Source organism: Symsagittifera roscoffensis, chromosome 5, assembly GCF_963678635.1.
Source record: "Symsagittifera roscoffensis chromosome 5, txSymRosc1.1, whole genome shotgun sequence".
NCBI lineage: Eukaryota > Metazoa > Xenacoelomorpha > Acoela > Convolutidae > Symsagittifera > Symsagittifera roscoffensis.
The window spans coordinates 48,229,251-48,241,556 of NC_087066.1; positions in this window are offsets into that span (position 1 = coordinate 48,229,251).

Sequence of the window (12,306 nt, forward strand, 5' to 3'; positions counted from 1 at the left end):
CCGTCAACCCATTAAATAACTTTGACAAAAAAGCAAACGCATAGAGCGGTAGGGGGAAAATAATAGACTTCCCGGTGATTTATAGCAATTGGCGCTGAAGCGTACCCAGACGAGTCCCAGGACATGCGGGATCACTTAGTGGTTGGAGGTTTTCTCGAAGGAATCCAACTAGGTTTGAGCTTCGCAAGACATCTGGGGACAAGGACATGAACATCGCGAATGCTTTAGAGCGGGCACTTTACATAGAAGCCGTAATTAGAGTTGAGGAAGAAGAACAAACGCCACAAATAGCAGCCACACGGAGATATGAAACAGAAGTCCTAAAAGACTCGGTGAACAGACTAGTCCAACACATGTTTGTTGGTAATGAAAATATTGTACGGAGCAGTGACGGTCGAAGAAACAACAGCCACTGGGGAGTAACGCGACGCGATGGAAACCGGTATAGGGAAAAAAGTTCAAGGGACGGAGTAAGAACTATCACCCCAGCATTAAATATACGCGAAGGAAATGACAATCCCAGAAGGAAAAACAACATTACAAAGTCGACTATGTGGGCAAAAGAGCCATTGGGCAAAGAACTGCCGTAATTGTTTTAATTGTAGAAGTTCTATCCACATTAAACGAATTAAAAGGAAACCAACGTAATCATTGTGTGCTCCTCCAACAAAACGAAATTTTTCAATGTGGAGTTGTTATTGAACGGGAAATTGATAACAGGTTTGTTAGACAGTGGGAGTAGAATTTCGCTCATAAGTTTCGATACGTATGAACGGCTTGGAAAGGCGGCAAGTATAAAAGCTCTTAAAAATATTGTGTTAGCGGATTAAAATTTGGCGTTGAAAATAGTCGGCAGTGTCGACATCAAAATCCAAATGAAACCAAAATCTGGAGAGTTCGCCCAAGATTTTTCAAAAACGGTGGATAACTGCTTACCCTGCCTTCTTAGTTTGGACTTCATGATAGATCAAGAATGTACTCTAGATATTGGCGAACATTTGCTATACAGTACGAAACATTTTACAGCGCTACCTATATCAGAACAAACAACGACCGGTGCGCGAGCTTTTGCAAAAGCAGAGAGGAATTCTAGAATCTCAGCAGAAAAGAAAAACCAAAAGAAATTGTCATCAAGGGGGAGAACGGTACCTTCTTCGGTAGCACAGACCGTTTAATTGAAGGCTTACAGGAATTCAAAAACAAACTCGGACTACTGGTAGTTGGTTCACTGGTTAGCGTAAGCCAAGGAAAAAATTACCTGAAAGTACTGAACATGCAAAAGGAAGCGACTAACATAAACCATGACAGCAAAATCGCTCATAAAACCAATTTGAGAAATCAGATTCAAGTAAACGGACTCTTTAGTAGCAAGAAACGACCGCAGCATCAGTAGCCTTTTCAATTGGGCAAACACGCTACGCTGGATGGTGCACAATGGTCATCTGAACAAACTACAGATAATGTTTGATAAACCTAACTGGGTCTTTTCATGCAGCTTAACAGATTTAGGGTTTTCGGTTAAAATCAGACATAAAATGAAGTTAAACGCTGATGCAAAGCCATTTCAGTGGGTATCCGGAAGTATCAGTTTTGGAAAGCGGAAAGCCATAAATAATATTGCGAAGGATATAGAAAAAGGCAACCTAGGTGAACCAACTCACTCGAGTTGTGCAGCCCCAACCATAGGTGTAATAAAACCAAACATCTTTTTTTATTTTTTATATCTGAGGAAACCACGTTTGATTTGTCTGCAAACTTTGGGGGATTAATCACTAAAGATGTAATACAAAGTGAACTAGATACGTTTTTCACCTGGGAATTTCGAACAAATGGAAACATGACATAGATGACATTATTTGGCGTTTAGCAAAAGAAACCGGAAGCAGGGAAAGTTTTAATGTAGAAAAAAAACCGCCTCGAGGTTACTACTCTGAAATGGCGGGGGGCTTATTGTACATACACTAATGTGCAAAAATATAAGTCATATTCGCCCAAATATCCTTCTGCACAGAAGAAGTACCGGTGGAAGTTACAAATCTTGGCAGCGAGTCGCACATAAGTTTTATGAATCCAATCAGCAGAGTAACTCTCACGCTGTGCAATAAAGTCAATCCCAATGCTTTTGAAAGGTAATGAGTCCTGGGTGTCATATGCTAAACAGCTGACGTTGATACGCACGCCAAAATGAATTAGAGAAACCGGCAAACAATCGAAATTGGAGTAGAAAACGACGATCAGACCATTCCGAGTTGTAACGATTGTGCCGCTACAATCGTTACAACGCGAGTTCCGAGAATCAGGAAGGGTGTTGGGACGACGTGTCCAGCCTTCCGAGAAGAAATAAGAGCGTTATTTGCCCGGATTCCAGAATCTGGAGGGGTCTCGGGAGAAAACGGTAACTCTCTATTTTATGAACTTTTAGCTGCTGGTCATGTCCTGAATTGAAATAATAACATCTAAATTCGTTTTTAGATTATGAGAAGCTAGGAGTTAAGGGAAAGGGTTGATCCATCTTTATTTTCAGTCGATATGTACTTCCGGGCGAATGTTACATAGATGTTTTTATGGCACTCCTGGGTGTTATTCTTTTTAACATCATGACCGGCAGAACCGTTAACGAGCACTCCGAACCGAGCGGATGCTCAAAATAAGGCCCTTATCACCGGGTCGGAAGGGTAGTTCGGAACGCGGAAGCCTTCCGGATTCCCGAAAATAGCTGTTTAACCCCGTTAAGACCGAAAATTAACGTACCAGGAAGGGTGGGGGGATTGGCCGTCCCGTCGATCCCTGAGAGTTTTGTGACCAAAAACACTTAAAGATATACAAACACCAAACAAAAAGTAGTATAGTACCTAAGAAAAAACAAAAAACAAAAAAAATAACCAAAAAAACCAAAAACAGTAGAAAAAAAAAACAAAATGAGTAGAAATCATCCCCCCAGACGAGATGTGATCCGACCCTCCCGATTGTTGTTGTTAGATAAATTGTTGTTATAGGCATTTACATCAGTCAGGATCGTTATGATCGAAATTCTGGCCAGTTTCTGGTGCTTGTACCGTAGGGTTATTTGAGTATTTAAGCACGTTAATGCTAATTTGCGCTCAAACCAGAAGGGTGGTTTGGAACCCGGAAGCCTTCTGGATTCCCCTATATAGATTTTTAACTTTTCAAGGACGATAACAAACAATGTTGGGTATCGTTAACAAGTTTTGTATCCTTTTGGTACAGAAATTAAGATATCAATCTGTGGGGAATGTTTTTTCTGGCTCTGAAATTTATCATTAGCGGTGTCAATTTTCTACTGAGACTAAACAATTCAAAAGTAGCCATTGGAACCAAAAATGAAGTATACCATAATGGACATGCCAGTCTGTGTTTTTTTATTTCCCTTTTCGTCATGTCAAAAGCACCACAAATTGCCCAGAGCGGTTTCTTAACGTTGACTTACCACAGTCCAACTTACACGGCCTAGGCCTTGAGTTGTATTGCTGCTCTGAAACGCAAACAGTATTAGTTTTAACAATCCATTCAAAAACGAGGGCACAAAAAAACTTGTTTTTGTAACATATTTTTTTTTACAAAATATAAGAAATTGTTCTAACTTACGACATTTTGCAATTTTACGGTCCTTTTTAGTGACATCGAAGCCACTTCCGAGGCAAATTACTGAGACTAAAATACTGATTAGCAAAAGCTCAGACATTTAACTATTTAGTTGTGTTTATCTAGTTTGGTCAAAGCAAAAATCAAATTAAGAGCCTTGGTCGCGGTGCTGACTTTATGTTTTGATTTTCACTTTCGAGCACCGGGTCGGAAGGGTAGTTCGGAACGCGGAAGCCTTCCGGATTCCCGAAAACAGCTTTTTAACCCCGTTAAGACCGAAAATTAATGTACCAGGAAGGGTGGGGGGATTGGCCGTCCCGTCGATCCCTGAGAGTTTTGTGACCAAAAACACTTAAAGATATACAAACACCAAACAAAAAGTATTATAGTACCTAAGAAAAAACAAAAAACATAAAAAATAACCGAAAAAACCAAAAACAGTTTAAAAAAAAATGAGTACAAATCATCTCCCCAGACGAGATGTGATCCGACCCTCCCGTTTGTTAGTGTTAGATCAATTGTTGTTACTGGCATTTACATCAGTCAGGATCGTTACGATCGAAATTGTGGCCCGTTTCTGGTGCTTGTACTGTAGGGTTATTTGAGTATTTAAGCACGTTAATGCTACTTTGCGCTCAAACCGGAAGTGTGGTTCGGAACCCGGAAGCCTTCCGGATTCCCCGATATAGATTTTTAACTTTTCAAGGACGACAACAAACAACTGTTGGGTATCGTTAACAAGTTTTGTATCCTTTAATAAAGATATCAATCTGTGGGGGGCTCGACAGTGACTGCACTGAAGTGACCCTCCACCGAGTTGCGAAATTCCGAATTAAGCACCTTAATTTGGATATTCAACAAACCCGGAGGGGTATAATATTAAAATTAATACTATTTGTAAAGCCAATATTAATACTCCTATACCGTTTTTCTGTGAAAAACACAGTAATCAGACCTTTTTTTAGGGTCAAAATAGTGATATTTTGATACCCCCACAAATCGCGATTTTTTAGACATCGATATTTTTTGTACCGGAAAAAGCGCTAAATTAGTGAGTGACGTCATAAGTGTATTAGTATATTAGGTGGAACCGGTTTTATTAGGTGGAACTAAATGTGTACCGAAAACCGAATTTTCTTGATTTTTGAAAAAATGAAACGCTACAAAATAAAAAAAAAATTTAGAAATTATTGAGTTAGGACAATAAAAATTGCTAATCGGACAACTTTTGCTAGTGAACCGACAGGTTTTAAACCCCGTTTGCCAATAACCTTCCAGTTTACAGTGGAATCGAACTTAACGTGTTTGATTTGGTGGATTCGTCAATCCGGAAGGGTCCAAATAGCAGTTTTTGGCGACTTTTTTCAGTTGGAACGTTTTAGGTCGGGTGTTTTGCATTGAACTAGAAATTTATAGACCTTTTGAGCTCGGGTCAATAATTTCTAAGTCGAAAAATTGAGAATTGCGAAAAAAGTTAGGCCGGACGATAAGCGAGAAAATTTTTGAACCTTAGAAAAAAGACGTTTTGGTCAATAACTTTGGAACAACTGGACAAATCCAGTTGATATTGGTACCACTAGATCACAAATTAGGTCAGCTTACTCATAGAGCCTACAATTATTCGAAAATGTAAGCATAAAATTTTTTTGGAAGATTGTTTCTAGCAAAATTACCAATTTATGAAGGTAAACACCTCACGTTTTGTAAAAAATTTTTCTGAAAGCCTTTATACCCCTACCAAAGAGTAGTAACAGTTGAATAAGGCAATTTTTCGCTGTTCTAGACAAAAAGGGAGGGCTAAGATACCTATAAGACGATAGTCGAGTCAAGACTAATCTAGTTATAAGACCCTTCACAGTTAAGGAGAATTGTCAAATAAGCAGCTTAGCTTCATCCGGAAGGGTCTAAGGCCGGAATACACCCTTCCTAGTTAATTCATATAGCGTAATAGACTCGGAGACCGTATCGGGAAGGGTCTCGGTTGAAAGTTTTAAAAGTCCCGGAAAAGCTATTTTTACAAACCCTGAGTGGTCCCAATCCGGAAGTGTCCTATTTTCACCAATCCGGAAGGGTCCTATTTTTGCCAATCCGGAGAGGTCCCAGGTTTGCCAATCCGAAAAGGTCCTAGTTTTGTCAATCCGGAAGGGCTTATTTTCACCAATCCGGAAGGGTCCTAATTTTGCCAATCCGAAAGGGTCCTATTTTTGTCAAAACTTAAGTAGACAAATGAAAAGTAAATAGTAAAGAATTTTAAATTATTGGTTGTCAGGCTAGAAACCACTGACTGCACTGTTAACTTGCCTTTTAAAAAACCAGAGTAAAGTAAAAACAGATCTAAACCCGGATGTTCGCGACACTAAGTCTAAAATGAATAAGAGTTTGTCACTAATTTGTGTAGATTAAATCCAAATCATTTCCTGGAAAAGTGATTGCCTTGAGGAGTTTAGTCAGATAGGTAACACAGGACTCGGTGAGTGCAATAGATGCCCAATTGAGAAAATTACCGCCTTCAATTTATGTCTGTTTAGTGCAGCACTGAACAGGGAAAGCTCTTTCTTTAGAAACAAGTTCGACTATTGTATTGCGACTGACTTAAGTACCAAACAAATACAATTGTTTTTGAAAATATTTTTATATTCCTCCGTTTTTGGTTTTAAATCAATGATATCTGTTCTCGATTGGGTAGTGAGTACACCATCTTTTAAATAAATTGATATCGTCAGACTGTGCTAGCTTCATATCTTTACAACCAATAATCGATCATTGTGAATAAATTGTATACACGCTGTACTGTGATAACATACAAGGATTCGTGGTCATTATTTAAGTGAAACTTTTGGAATTTTTTAATGTGTTATTATTATCAGTAGTCAAACAATAAGAACATTAGCAATCGAATTGAGTGTATCAGCAGTAAGAAGTGAAAAACCGAAAATGAGTCTAGACAAGTCAAGGATACCTAAGCTAAATCAAAGCTCTAGGAAATTCATGACAGAAAAACAAAGAAAAGCAATGAACTACCCCTTTGTAGAAAGGATCGCACGGACCCGGAACGACAAAGGGAAGAAAATTTCAGGCGGAATGGTTGAAACCAGGAGTCAAAATCCTCAGAAGGACAAATGGAAATGTTAGAAGTAGAGGTCCATCCGGACCCCACCATAGATGAGAATCGGGCGGGACATGGACCGGAAGGGTGTGGAAACACAAAATTGGCGAGTGAATTTACTCCGGTAGAACAATTTCAAGATTTTGCCACTTCCACCGGGACTCTGTCCGACATCTCTACTGAAAACGTGGCGACTACAAGATCCTTCAATGACAACACTATGATGCATGGTGCGACGGAGAAACCGGCAACGTCCCCCTCGTTTTCAGAAAGATTGAAGTAAACTTTGGGAAACTTCTTCCCATTTACCATGGGAACGGGTACAGGTGATGAAGCAGAAACCCAGGAAGAGGAGAAGGACGATGACGAACAAGTTGACTTCAGATCTCAAACAAACCTCGGTAGTTCGACTCAGGATAATGATGCAAACACCAATGGAGAGAATGGCTCAACGGACCAATTTGGTGTGGTCAGAACAATAGGCAAGACCACAAGTAGATCAAACCAGTCAGGAGATTTTGTGACCATTGCAAATTCGGAAGTGCGACCTGGGAAGAACAGGAATACAGGATGAAGATGCGTCAGAGGTCGATCATGAAGATTTCATGAGGGGAGTAATTGGGAAATTCGGCACAAGGTGTTTCTTTTGTTTTTTTGAAGGTCATTTTAAATCGGATTGTCCGTAATTTTGGGATGCTGTGGCAGACATCAAGCATCCGAGGCATGAGGAAGCTTTATCGGGCGTGAAAGCCAGCAAGGCAAGCTTGTTGAGTGAAGCGGAGGCACGGAGAAAGGAGAAACCGCAACAGCTGGCAACAAAGAAGATGCAGGCAGTAACGGAAGTGATAAGTGAACCGGAACCGGTGACTGCGGCAGACGATTTCAAAACCGACTATAAGGCAGCAGCAAGATATGCCTTATACAGAGTCCAGCAGTTATTGGTGACGAAGGAACTCGAACAAAAAGTAAAGCTCGAACTAGAGAATGAGAAAACTCAGGAAAGGCTAAACGCCTTCGAGGCATCGGAGGTTGAAGCAACCAAAGCACCAATCAGTTTGAGTCAGTTTGAGAATGAAACTAAACGTGATCTCTGGCAGACATTCGGCATGGTTCCACAAGGAAGCAGAATACAGTCAATAATTTCTGTTGAGGGGCATCAAGTGATCAGGAACCTATGTGAACCCTCAGAGTTCACTATGATGTTTTTAGCAGATTATCTGTGACAGGTAGAGCCACGCACTGAGTCAAGGGCCGTGCGAGCGTTGTTGACAACGGGTGGCCCTCGAACAAAGAAACTCCGCGGGCGGTACGTGGAAGTCTATGGACCGTATCAGGTGATGTTGAAAAATGACGGGATCAATATCTACACTAGGACCTACGTCACAACAGATAGTGACCAAATGGGAGCAGATCTATTTGAGTCAGGAAGAACTAAAGGTCCGTAGAATCGGCCGTAATGCCATGATGGAGCAAGATGCAGACACATAGGGTACGAGGCAGATGTGACTGCACATCTGCTAGACACCAATGGGAACAAAATTGGAGTAACAGGACTACTGGATACAGAAGCAGTGGTAAGAGTGATTCCAACAACGACTTGGGAAAGAATGGGCTTCACCAGGGAAAATCCAATTCCAACGAACCTCAAATTGGCGGCCGCCAACCGCGGAGCAATATACGTGGCCGGAAGGACACCAATAACTGTCCTTCACATGGGAGGACGCGATCTTTGGACGAGCTTCCTGGTGGATGAGAACTTAGAAGACTCAGACCAATTCATCTTGGGCCGTGATTTTGTCAGGAATTTCGATGTGATGATTGCCTTGAACAACGGCCTGATAAAGATTAGAAACCCGGACCGGAAGTATGTTAAGAGACCAATTAAAAGATTAATAACAGATGAAAACAAGGTGCCAATTTTTTTAGATAGAAAAGTAAAACTACAGCGGGGACAAGCTGTAATAGCAATTTTCAGGATGAGAAGTTTATATTCGTTAAGTGATAGTAAACAGGTTTGTCTGGTACCCAACCCAAACAGTCAAAGCTCGGTGATTTTAAGCCGGAGCTTTTCAGTAACACAAAACGGGCTGTGTGCCAGTGTGTTGTTAAACACACTGGACTCCATAGTTTCGATCCAGCGTGGAAAGAAATTTGGTTACGCGTTGCCGATGAAAACCGACTATGAAGAGACACAAAATTTGAAGAGATATAACGTGAAAGACTGCCCGAATCATGCTGATAAAGAAAAAATTTTAAAGAAAATTGATGAATTTAAATGTATTAATAAATAGTTTTCAATGAAATCCGAAACGGATGACGGCTTGTCGAGCTGCTCAATTTTCCGTCAAACCAACTAGAATCCGACAAACCGGTTTTGCCGGAGATAGAACACTTGAGAGGGAAAGTAGTTGAGGGAGATTTTGAATCATTAAGGGCGGTTTTAAATCGGAACGTATTTTCAAAACATAAGGCGGATATCGATTGTTGCAACTTCGTCGAACACGAAATAGAACTAGAGGAAGGCGCCATTCCTCATAGGGAAGGCACAACACGAATGACGCCTCATAAATTGGAAGCATGCCGAGCGGAAAAAGAAATGTTACTCGAATATGTCATGATAGAACCCTCGAAGTCGCCTTGGGCTGGTGGGGTTGTCATCGCCAAAAAGAAAGGGAGGCAGCTTAGGTTTGGTTGCGACCTTCGTTACCTGATAGCAGTGACAAGAAAAGGTGCGTAACCGATATCGCGAATAGACGAGAGCCTCTCGAAACTTGGCGATGCCAAGTTCTTCACCACACTGGACTTGGCCTCTGCGGAAGAAGAACAGAGAAAAGACTGGATTCGCATGTGAATTGGGTTTGTACCAGTGGAAGAGGATGCGCTTTGGCTTGTGCAAGGCCACGGCGACCTTTCAAAGACTGATGGCTCAGGCTTTGACCAGAGTAACGAGGAAGTACGAGAAGTAGTGTTACGTGGATGACGTGGTCATAGCAGTACCCATTTTGGCAGACCACATTGATCGACTCGATAAGGTCTTTGGTTGGATGAAAAGAGCAGGCTTGAAATGCAAACCATCGAAATGGGAAATTCTTAGACATTCAATCAAGTACCTGGGAAGAATGGTGGACAGGCATGGCGTAAGGCTAGACCCGGAAGCAGTGGAGGCCGTGTTGACATGGAAGGTCCCCAGAACGAATACACAACTCATGAGCTTCCTGGGGTTTGCCAGTTATTACGTGAGTTCATAAAAGGATACGCAGACAAAGTGCACCCCATGCACAAACTGATGCGCAACAAAGGAAAGAAGTTCGAATGGAATGAAGAAGCTCAAGGTGCCTTCGGTAACATAAAACAGAAACTATGCGAAGCACCAGTGCTAGGAATGCCTACAGAGAAAGGTATGTAAGTGCTTGACACAGATGCATCAGTAGTAGCCATCTCAGGAATACTGCATTAGGAGCAAGAGTAGAATGGGAGAACAGTTCTCCGTCCCAATGCATATGGCAGTAACGTGTTGACTGACACTGAATTGAAATATGGTGCACCAAAGGCAGAAATGTTTGCAGTGGTCGCATTCGTGGAGAAGTACCGCGCATACTTAGGGAGCGCTCCCATTAAGCTACGCGTGGACAAAAGAGCGTTATCCTGGTTGAAGACGTACTCGATAGACCTTAGCTATGTTGGCCGGTGGATAGTCAGGTTAGACGGCTACCACATGATAATCGAGCACAGGATGCGTGACAAACACCAAAATGCTGACAGCCTCAGCAAGAAGACTGAGTTTTATGAAAGACTACAACAGAAGCAAGCCAATCAGGCGGAAATCAAAGAAGGATTCTCGTCTCTGGACAAAGAAACTTATGAAGCGCTTCCCTTGACGAGTTGGTTGAACAAATCTGGACATCCAATTCCGAGACACCCCGAGTGACCGGTGGAAAAGGCAGCGGAAATTGAGATCTTATCAAAGAAGGACCCGGTGCCTTTGGATCTGTTGCAATGTTCGAACCTGGTCCAACAGGATCTCTCTCGTATGAACATAAACAACCTCTCATTGCTGGATAAACGGTGCAGGTCACTCCGCAAGTGATGCGGAGGCTGAGTGAGTTGTTGGAGAGGGAAGTGACTAGAGATGACCCCGAGTGGGCAACAGCCATGGCATCACTAACAGTCAGTGAGAAAGTAAGATTAAGCCGTCAAGACGTCAACACAAGGAAAATGAAAGGATTGTAGGACGATGATAGCTCAGCAACTAGTATCCTCGATACCCCAAAACGTCTTGACGCGCACATCATATAAACGAAAAGAACAGGTGAAAGGGACACAAAGGAAAACCGTTACCTTTGAGGATCAAGATCAGAAAGGTGAAGAAGCTGAACAAAACCTGGGGCAAGAAATTTTGTCCGGGAGAAGGACGTTGAAGATAACAGGCGAATTGATCAACAAGACCCGGGATAAGAAAGTTTGTCCGGGGAGTCAGGTGTAGAGGAAAATGTTCAAGGTGAGAAACAAGACCTGGAGGAAAAAGTTTTGTCCGGGGAGTTCAGATGGAAGAACAGAGCGCATAAAACTGATCCCGAAGAGGAAACGTGCTACGTGGCAAGCTTTTCCGTTGATGACAACTCAAGGATTTCAGGAACTGACACCTACTCAGACAGGAACTCGAGCACAGGATCGGAACTGTCAGAGCTAGCGATCCACACGTTACTAGAGGAGACTCGAGCAAGAGACCTGGACAGAGAGGTATATCAAGACCCTGACAGTGATCGCTACCTGGTACCCAGCAAAACAGTCTTTGACAACGCAGCGCATGATCTAGAAACAATATGGGTATCGAAACGATCGACGAGTTTGTTGCCGCAGAAAGAAGTAGTCAGGACTGATCTTCAACTGTTCAGGCAAGAGACAGAGGCATTGGCGAAAATTTGGTGCGTGAAGATGGCAGATGACACGCATCAGCCCGATGAAATGAACAGTCAATTGAGGGTCATGAAGACATACTTGAGGGCGAGATACAGGTTCTCGGACCTACTAAGAGCGCAAAGAAATGACTGCATGACGAGTAACTTGAAAGGGTGGATCGAAAATGGAGCACCAGAAAAGGTGATCTGGAGGAAGACAGTTACCGTATTCTGGGACAGTACTTTTTGCAAAAAGAGGGAAGGTAATATCTGAACAAGGACGGGATCGTGGCTTGTAAGAGTAGAGAAGAAGACAAAGTCCTGTACAAATATAACGCGATAGTGTTGCCGCAACTCTATCAGACAGAACTTATATTCAGGTCGCATGTCAGATGGGTCATCAGGGAAATGACAAAGTATACCAGAGGAATCTGAAGCTCTTTGAGTGGCCTGGTATGAAGAAGGCATGCGAGAAGTGGGTAACAGCATGTCTATCATGTCAACAGGTCAAGGATCCAAGGAAATTGCGATTTCCCTTGCAGTCGATCGAGTCATCTGAATTCAACGAGGTGGTGTAGATTGCCCACCAGAAAATATTTATGACAGACAGCGGCTATAATTCGGTATTGGTCATGATAGACCACTTCACGAAGTATGCAGAGGCCGTGCCCTGCACAACTGCCTCAGCAGAAGAGACGT